We start from the raw sequence: 10,520 nt of genomic DNA on the forward strand, positions 1-10,520 counted from the left end.
TTTTTCAAAAGGGTCCTCAGGAAGAACCTTGTGTTGATCATATAGTTAAGTTTCCTGATTATGGTGGTGTTAACATAAAAGTATATGTGAAGGGGCCGGTGCTGTGGTGTAGCAGGTAAAGGTGCCACCTGCAGTGCCGGCATCCCATATGGGTGCCAGTTTGAGTCCCAGCTGCTCCACTTCCAATCCAGCTCTCTGCCATGGCCTGGGAAAACAATATAAGATGGCCAAAGTGCTTGGGCCCCTGCACCCATGTGGGAGACCCAGAAGAAATTCCTGGCTCCTGGCTTCGGATCAGCACAGTTCCGTCCATTGCGGCCAATTGGGGAGTGAACCAGTGGATGGAAGATCTCTCTCTCTCTCTCTGTCTCTCCTTCTCTCTGTGTGTAACTCTGACTTTCAAATAAATAAGTATGTGTGAGATAAAATTGCACAGAGCTGCACAGAGACATGAGTGTGTGTATGTAACTGGTGAAGTGTGAATGAGCTCTCTGGTTTGTAACCACGCTTTCTAGTTTTAATATTGCACCATATTTATGCAAGATGTTAACACAGGGGAAGGCTGAGTGACAGGTGCATAGGGATCTTGCCATACATTCCTCAAAAAATTCCTGCACATCTATAATTACTTCAGAATAAAAGGTTTTAAATGAGACAGGAGGCGGCTCAGAGTATTGGAGCGCTTGTTCTAAAACAATGCACTGGGGGTGGACTTGAAGCTAGAAGATCTTATCCAAAAACCAGTACCTCTTTGTGTAGGCCCAAAGATGTTCCTGCAAAGGATGGAGTGGGACACCCTGGCATGCATATTCTGAGTGGGTGTAGAGCCTTAGAGGGCCTTCAGTGCCTCAAGCTCTCTGAGAGCTTCCAGGGGAACCCCAGCTCCCTTTCTGGAGAGCTGTGGGGCAAGGCAGGCGGGCACACAGGTGAGCTGTGGCAGTGGGCCTTGGGAATAGGCCCGAATACTCAGGAAACTCCTTATCGTCTTTGATGTTCTGATGCCTGCCATCCTCAAGCCATGCGGACTTTACTCAGCATCACTGCGCTCAGCTGATTTCAGTCACCACACAACACGGACTGTGCACTTCCTGTGTGTCTGGCTCTCATCACTCTTCCCCATGCTTGGGGTGTGTCCAGGAACAAAACAAAGAACCTTGTCTGGAGGAGGCTTATATTACAGCACAGGAGAGGAGGCAGGAAGAGAAAATTAATAGCATACATGAATTGTAGAGCATGCTAGTCGGTGTTAACTATTATGGGCAGAAAACAGAACCAGTTAAGGGGAACCAAGAATTCAGGAGATAGTGTGGCTCCCTACTCCGAACCCTTAAGAGCTAAGATGGCATTGAAAACAGTCCTCTGCTTGAGTTTCCTTTCCTGCTACCTGCTGCACCCTGCCATTCCTACCTCTTCCCCATGTCTCTTCCTCCACCTTTTATTTCAGTCTTTTTCTTTTCCCCCTTTCTCACTTCCCCTTTTTATTTCTCTCCCCCTCTCTAAGGTCATTTTCTTCACAGCTGGTTCTCTCACTTGTTCCTCTCATTTCCTGCTCTGACCTTCTTTTCCTTCTCCCCTTTGTCACTGTTAATTCTTCTCTCTTTCCATTTCTTTCTGGCTGTTTGTCATTACAGAGTTTTCTTAGGATTTTACTCAAGTCCATGTGGCCTGTGCTACACTATTGGGTTGTCTGCATGGCAATGCTTCCTATTCTAACTGAATCCAAATTGTCATCAGGTAGCTAGCCTGGTGCAAACAGAAAGTAACCTGAGTTTCATTGACTCTCGTAAGACTAAGCCCCAGTATTTCTAGAACGCAGAAGGAGCCCCTCACAGGAACACTCACAGCAGCACAATGACTCACAAAGGTCAAAGGCTGCAAAGGACACAAACAGCCACAAAAATTAGGATAGGTAATTCAGAAGACAGAATACTATACTGCAGGGAAGATTCAAGCATGCTTGCCATGTGCAGTAACATGGGTAAATCTCTTGACGATAACGTTGAATGAAAGGAGGAGGCACTTGGATCCTGGATTTGAATCAGTACAGCACTGGCCGTGGCGGCCATCTGGGGAGTGAGCCAGCAGAAGGAAGACCTTTGTCTCTCTCACTGTCTATATCTCTACTTGTCAAATAATAATGATAATAAAAAGCAGACAGACACAAAAGAGATGGAGAAAAGGGAACAATCTTTGATTCCATTTAAAAGCAGTCCCAAAAAGTGGGTTTTAGAAGTCAGGATGGTGATCACTCTGAAGGGCAGTTACCAGAAGGGAGCCTGAGTAGGCTTTTGGGGCGCTAGTTAGCATCTCTTGTTGATCCTGCCCTCGGATACACTGGTATACTTGTTTTGTGAAAAGTCTTCAGGCAGTACGTTATGACTTGTATCTTTTATAGGGATGTTGTACCAAATCAAAAGTTTGCTTAAAAGAATGAAAACTCTTGCACAAAAATGGAAATATTATATTACAACATTGTAATATTTAATTGAGAGATTTGTGAGTGACATTGTTTAATGCATTGATAAATCTACAAAAATAAATTACAAAAGGATGTAGAACTATAAAGAATACATTGGATAGTGGGGAGATTGGATTAAGATGGAGTAGGGAGGGAGCTTACTGCACTAGTCTAGCAGAAGATAGTTTGAAAAAAAAAAGGAGAGTAGCATCTCATGGAAGAGTTAGGGAGAAAACAGCAGAGGAAACTATGCAAATTAGAGGGATACAGCTGACTTACGTGGATGCCCACAACTCAGGACTCCAATAGCCGAGAGCCTCCACAAGGTCATTGGAGGGTGAGATGAGACCAGACTGCAGCAGCCCAAGCCACTGGGAGGGAATCCAGCTTGGAGCCCTGTGGGGGATACCACAGGACACCAAGCTAGAGGTGGAAAAAAAGGGAGAGGCACATTTCTCTCTCCCCATTCACCCTACAATGGCATCCTGTAACAAGCTGATACAGAGCGGGTGCCATTTTGGACATACGTAATAGCTGTATCAGCTCATGTCCACACTCAGCAACAAGCCGAGTGGGGACTCCTGAGTCTGGTGAGGACTTCAACTCTCCAGTTAAAAGACACAGACTGGCTGAATGGATTAAAAAACAAAACCCACCTCTTTGCTGCCTACAAGAAACACATCTCACCAACAAAGATGCACGCAGACTGAAAGTGAAAGGATGGAAAAAGATATTCCATGCCAACAGAAACCAAAAAAGAGCTGATGCAACCATCCTAATATCAGACAAAATAAACTTTAACACAAAAACTGTTAAAAGAGACAAAGAAGGGCACTAAGCAATGATTAAGGGATCACTTCAACAGGAAAATATAACTATTATAAACGTATATGCACCTAACTGTAGGGCACCTGGCTATTTAAAAGAAACGTTAAGAGATCTAAAGGGAGACATATATGACAATACAACAGTAATGGGGGACTTCAATACCCCACTTTCAGCAATGGACAGATCAACCAGACAAAAAAAATCAGCAAGGAAACAACAGATTTAATCAACACTATAGACCAAATGGATCAAATGGACATCTGTGGAATTTTTCATCCTAGAGCTGAAGAATACACATTCTTCTCACCAGTGTATAGAACTTTCTCTAGGATTGACCACATATTAGGCCACAAAAACAAGTCTGAGCAAATTCAGAAAAATCAAAATTATATCATACATCTTCTTGGACCACAATGGAATGAAGCTGAAATCAGCAACTCAGGAATCTCTAGAATATATGCAAACACACAGAGACTGAACAACATGCTCCTGAATAAACAGTGGGTCATAGAAGAAATCAAAAGGTAAATAAAAAATTTCTGGAAACAAATGAAGACAATAATACAACATATCAAAACCAATGGGATATAGCAAAAACAGTGTTATGAGGAAAGGTTATAGCAATTGGTGCCTACATCAAGATATTGGAAAGGCACCAAATAAATGAGCTGTCAATGCAACTCAAGAGCAGCAAACTAAACCCAAAACTAGCAGGAGAAAAGAAATAATTAAAATTAGGGGAAAAGGGCTGGTGCTGCAGTGTAGCAGGTAAAGCTGCCGCCTGCAGTGCCAGCATCCCATATGAGCACCAGTTTGAGTCCCAGATGCTCCACTTCTGATCCAGCTCTCTGCTATGGCCTGGGAAAGCAGTAGAAGATGGCCCAAGTCCTTGGGCCCCTGCACCCGTGTGCGAGATCCAAAAGAAGCTCCTGGCTTCAGATCTGTGTAGCTCTAGCTGTTGCAGCCAATTGGGGAGTGAACCAGTGGATGGAAGATCTCTCTCTCTCTCTCTCTCTCTCTCTCTCCCTGTCTCTCCTTCTCTCTGTGTGTAACTCTGACTTTCAAATAAATAAATCTTTTAAAAATTAGATAAAAAATTAATAAAACTGAAACAAAAAAATACAAAAGATCACCAAAACGAAGAGCTGGCTTTTTGAAAAAAAAAGTTGACACAATATTGGCCCAACTAATCAAGAAAAGGCGAGAGAAGTCCAAGATCAATAAAATTAGAGATGAAAAAGGAGATGTAACAACAGACACCACAGAAATAAAAAGAATCATCAGAAATTACTATCAAGAGCTGTATGCCAAAAAACTGGGAACCTAGAAGAAATGGATATTCTGGACATATACACCCTACCTAAATTGAGCCATGAAGACATAGAAAACCTAAACAGACCCATAACCAAGACAGAAGTTGAATCAGTAATAAAGACCATCCCAACAAACAAAAGCCCAGGACTGATGGCTTCACTGTTGAATTCTACCAGACATTGAAAAAACAACTAACTCCAATTCTTCTCAAGATATTCAAAAAATTGAAAGGGAGGGAATCCTCCCAATTTTTTCTATGAAGCCAGCATCATCTTAATTCCTAAACCTGAAAATGATGCAACAGAAAAAGAGAATTACAGACTAGTTTCCCTGATGAACATAGATGCAAAAAATCCTCAACAAAAACTTAGCCAATTGAATCCAACTATGCATCAGAAAGATCATCCACCCAGACCAAGCGGAACTTATCCATGGTATGCAGGGATGGTTCAACATTTGAAAATCAATCAATGTGATACATCACATCAACAAACTGCAGAACAAAAACAATATGGTTATCTCAAGATGCAGAGGAAACATTTGATAAAATACATCACCCTTTCATGATGAAAACTCTCAGCAAATTGTATATAGAAGGGACATTCCTCAACACAATCAAGGCAATTTTTGACAAACATGGCCAATAGTCCTACTGAATGGGGAAAAGTTGGAAGCATTCCCACTGAGATCTGGAATCAGACAAGGATACCCACTTTTACCATTGCTATTACTATTCCTGGAAGTTTTAGCCAGAGCCAGTAGGCAAGAAAAATAAATCAAAGGGATACAAACTGGGAGGGATGAAGTCATACTATTCCTATTTGCAGATGATATGATTCTTTATTTAGGGGATCCAAAAGACTCCACCAAGAGACCATTGGAACTCATAGAAGAGTTTGATAAGGTAGCAGAATATAAAGTCAGTACACAAAAATGAACAGCCTTTGTACACACAGACAATACCAAAGCTGAGATTAACCTTCAAAGATCAATCCCATTCAAAATAGCTACAAAAAATATCAAATACCTTGGAATAAATTTAACCAAGGATGTCAAAGATCTCTACAATGAAAATTGCAAAACTTTAAAGAAAGAAATAGAAGAAGATACAAAAAAATGGAAAAATCTTCCATGTTCATGGATTGGAAGAATCAATATCACCAAAATGCCCATTCTTCCAAAAGCAATTTACAGATCCAATGTGATACAAATCAAAATATCAAAGACATTCTTCTCAGATATAGAAAAAAATGACATTGAAATTCATATGGAAACACAGGAGACCTCGAATAGCTAAAACAATTTTTTTTTGACAGGCAGAGTGGACAGTGAGAAAGAGAAACAGAGAGAAAGGTCTTCCTTTGCCGTTGGTTCACCCCACAGTGGCCGCTGCGGCCAGCGCGCTGCGGCCGGCGCACTGCACTGATCCGAAGCCAGGAGCCAGGTGCTTTTCCTGGTCTCCCATGTGGGTGCAGGACCCAAGGACCTGGGCCATCCTCCACTGCCTTCCCAGGCCACAGCAGAGAGCTGGACTGGAAGAGGAGCAACCGGGACAGAATCTGGTGCCCCGACTGGGACTAGAACCCGGTGTGCTGGCACCACAGGCGGAGGATTAGCCTAGTGAGCAATTTTATACAACAAAAACAAAGCTGGAGACATCACAATACCAGCTTTCAGGACAGACTACAAGGCAGTTATAATCAAAACAGCCTGGTACTGGTACAAAAACAGATGGATAGAAGAATGGAACAGAATAGAAATGCCAGAAATCAATCAAAGCATCTACAACCAACTTATATTTGACCAAGGAGCTAAAACCAATCCCTGGAGCAAGGGCAGTCTCTTCAATAAATGGTGCTGGGAAAACTGATCTCCACATGCAGAAGCATGAAGCAAGACCCCTACCTTATACCTTACACAAAAATCCACTCAACATGGATTAAAGATCTAAATCTATGATGTGACACCATCAAATTATTAGAGAACATTGGGGAAACCCTGCAAGACATTGACACAGGCAAAGAGTTCCTGGTAAAGAGCCTGGAGGCGCAGGCAGTCAAAGCCAAATTAACAAGTGGGATTACATCATATTGAGAAGTTTCTGTACTGCAAATAAACATTCAGGAAAGTGAAGAGGCCACCGACACAATGGGAGAAATTATTTGCAAACTATGCAACTGATAAAGTATTAATAGCCATAACATATAAAGAGATCAATAAACTACAAAAACAAACAAACAACCCAGTTAAGAAATGGGCAAAGGACTTAAACAGATATTTTTCAAAAGAGGAAATCCAAATTGCCAACAGACACATGAAAAAATGCTGAGAATCACTAGGCATCAGGGAAATGCAAGTCAAAACCACAATGAGGTTTCACCTCACCCCAGTTAGAATGGCTTTCATACAGAAATCAACATATAATAAATGCTGGTGAGGATGTGGGGTAAAAGTTACCCTAGTCCACTATTTTTTTTTTAATTTTTTTGACAGGCAGAGTGGACAGTGAGAGAGAGAGACAGAGAGAAAGGTCTTCCTTTTGCCGTTGGTTCACCCTCCAATGGCCGCCACGGCTGGCGCGCTGCAGCCGGCGCACTGCGCTGATCCGAAGGCAGGAGCCAGGTGCTTCTTCTGGTCTCCCATGGGGTGCAGGGCCCAAGCACTTGGGCCATCCTCCACTGCACTCCCGGGCCACAGCAGAGAGCTGGCCTGGAAGAGGGGCAACCGGGACAGAATCTGGCACCCCGACCGGGACTAGAACCCGGTGTGCCGGTGCCGTAAGGCGGAGGATTAGCCTAGTGAGCCTCAGCGCCAGCCCCTAGTCCACTATTGATAGGAATGTAAACTGGTAAAATCATATGGAAGACAGTATGGAGATACCTCAGAAATCTAAATATAGACCTACCATAATATCCAGCCATCCCACTCCTGGGAATTTATCCAAGGAAAATTCAATTAGTAAATAAAAGAGTTATATGCACCCCCATGTTTACTGCAGCTCAGTTCATAATAGCTAAGCCATGGTATCAACCTAAATGCTCATCAACTGAAGAATGGATAAAGAAACTATGGGATACATACACTATGGAATACTACACAGTGGTTAAAAAAAAAGAGAGAAAGAGAGAAAGAGAGAGAAAGAGAGAAAGAGAAAGAGAGAAAGAGAGAAAGAAAGAGAGAAAGAAAGAGAGAAAGAAAGAGAAAGAAAGAGAGAAAGAAAGAGAGAAAGAAAGAGAAAGAAAGAAAGAAAGAAAGAAAGAAAGAAAGAAAGAAAGAAAGAAAGAAAGAAAGAAAGAAAGAAAGAAAGAAAGAAAGAAAGAAAGAAAGAAATCTGGTCATTTGCAACAAAATGGATTAATCTGGAAAATATCATAAGCCAGTCCCAAAGGGACAAATACCAAATGTTCTCCCTGATCTGTGAAAACTAATAGATTACCTAAAAGAAATTCTGTAGAAGTGAAATTGACACTTTGAGAAGCAATGACTTTAACAGCCCATGTTGCAACTATTGAGGAAAAGTTTTTTCTTCTTCATTTGCTGAACTCTTTACTTAACACATAGTCATATTTGTATAAAGTGAATTGAAATTGATCTCATTAAAAACTAAGAGTGGGAGTAAGAGAGGAAGGAGGAAGTTTGTAACTGTAAAGCTGTATAGTTCTGCATACATTCCTACAGACTTACTTCTAGGAGTACAGTTTAAAAACTTGTCATGGAGGGGCCAATGCTGTGGTGCAACAGGTTAATGCACTGGCCTGAAAAGCTGGCATCCCATATGGGTGCGGGTTTGAGACCCAGCTGCTCTACTTCCCATCCAGCTCTCCACTATGGCCTGGGAAAGCAGTGGAAGATGGCCCAGGTCCTTGGGCCCCTGTACCCATGTGGGAGACCCAGAAGAAGCTCCTGGCTCCTGGCTTTGAATCAGGGCAGCTCTGGCCATTGCGGCCAATTGGGGAGTGAACCATCGGATGGAAGACCTCTTTCTCTGCTTCTCCTCTCTCTGTGTAACTCTGACTTTCAAATAAATAAATCTTTACAAATTTAAGTAAAAACAACATGTTATGAAGAATATAAAACCTTTTAAAAAATTAATAAAAACTTGCCATGGGACCCCAAATCCCATTAAGCTGAGTGGCAAAAATGTTAAAGTGATCATATTAAGTGTTAAAGTGACCATATAGATAGTATTAAGTGTTAAAGGGATCATATAAATAAGACCAAGTGTCTGGCAATAATAATAGAACTAAAATGTAGAGAATGTTCCAACATGGGAAGCAGTCCACACAGCAGACTCACAGAATGACAATCACTTTAAATAGCACTCTGACCTCAGAATCAGCTCTTAAGGCATTCTGGTCTGGCTGAAAAGCCCATGAGAGCATTTCAGGCATGAAAAGCCAAGACACTGTGCCAAAAAATGTCCTACATGAAAGATCTCTGTGAGTGCAACCCCAGTGGAAATAAGTGGCCATCAAAGAAAGATATACTGGGTCTGGTGCTGTGGTACAGTGGGTTAAAGCCCTGGCCTGAGGCACCAGCATCCCATATGGGCACTGGTTCTAGTCCCAGCAGCTCCTCTTCCAATCCAGCTCTCTGCTATGACCTGGGATAGCAGTGGAAGATGGCCTGAGTCCCTGGGCCCCTGAACCCATGTGAGAGACCCAGCAGAAACTTCTGGCTCCTGCCTTTGGATCGGCACAGCTCTGGTTGTTGTGGCCAACTGGGGAGTGAACCAGTGGATGGAAGATCTCTCTCTCTCTCTCTCTCTCTCTCTCTCTCTACCTCTCTCTGTAACTCTTTCAAATAAATAAAATAAATCTTAAAAAAAAGCAGGATATACTTTTCTCTGAAGGGAGGAGAGAATTTCCACTTTGCTTATTGCCTTGTCTAAAACTGATAGAGATTATGAATTCAAAAGGTTTCCATAGTCTGTAAGCTCATGTCAGGAGCCTCAGGTGATCCCTGACGTCATACATAAGAGTGTTAATTGTTAAATTGACAACAGGAGTCACTGTGCACTAACTCCCCATGCAGGACCTCTGTCCTCAATGAGTTGTATTACGAGAATTAACTGTAAAACTTGTTCTCAGTTTTGTGTGTGTGTGTGTGTGCAAATTGTTGAAATATTTACTTAGTCTGGAGTTGGTCTTCTGTATATAAAGTTAATTAAAAGTGAATCTTAACGGAGAATGTGACTGGGAATGGGAGAGAGAGGAGGAGGAAGGGTTGGAGTGGGGGTGGGAGAGTGGGTATGATGGGAAGAATCTCTATATTCCTAAAGTTATACTTATGAAATTTGTACTCCTTAAATAAATGGCTTCTTTGGGGAAAAAAGAATACATTAAAATGATTGAGAAGAGTTAACAGCAAACTTAGAATGTAGCATTTTTTGGTTCTATTTAATAGTTTTGTTCAGAAAGAACACATCTGATTAGCTTAAAAAGCAATGTTACATTTACTTAAAAATGTGTGTACATATTTCCTAATTTACATGATTTGATCTTTTCCACTTGTTATTAAATTCATATACAATACTAGAATCTCATTATATAGGTTAAAAACATAAAAGATAGCTTTAATTTCAAGTAAAATTTCCATTGATAATACAGAATTAGAAGCCTGCGTACTTTTCACAAAATGCTTAGAAGACACCGTATTCTCAGACTGTGGTCTTAGATGGTCAGAAACAGACTCAAGATTTTTAGAAAACTCTAGCTTTAGTGTAAAATATAACTTTGGTGTTTCCTTAAAAAAAAAGTGAGCAGTGCAAATTTCCTCTATTGAACAGAGGTATTCATATATTTTCTGCAAGGCTATGACATTCACCCTAGAGACAGGACTTGGTGCCAAGATAAGCAGTTCTAACTGTGAAAATGAGATAGTGTTATAATAATCCTGGTTATGCTGTGGCCAGATATAG

Source organism: Oryctolagus cuniculus, chromosome 3 (assembly GCF_051225735.1).
Source record: "Oryctolagus cuniculus isolate XC-2025 breed Fujian yellow rabbit chromosome 3, ASM5122573v1, whole genome shotgun sequence".
NCBI lineage: Eukaryota > Metazoa > Chordata > Mammalia > Lagomorpha > Leporidae > Oryctolagus > Oryctolagus cuniculus.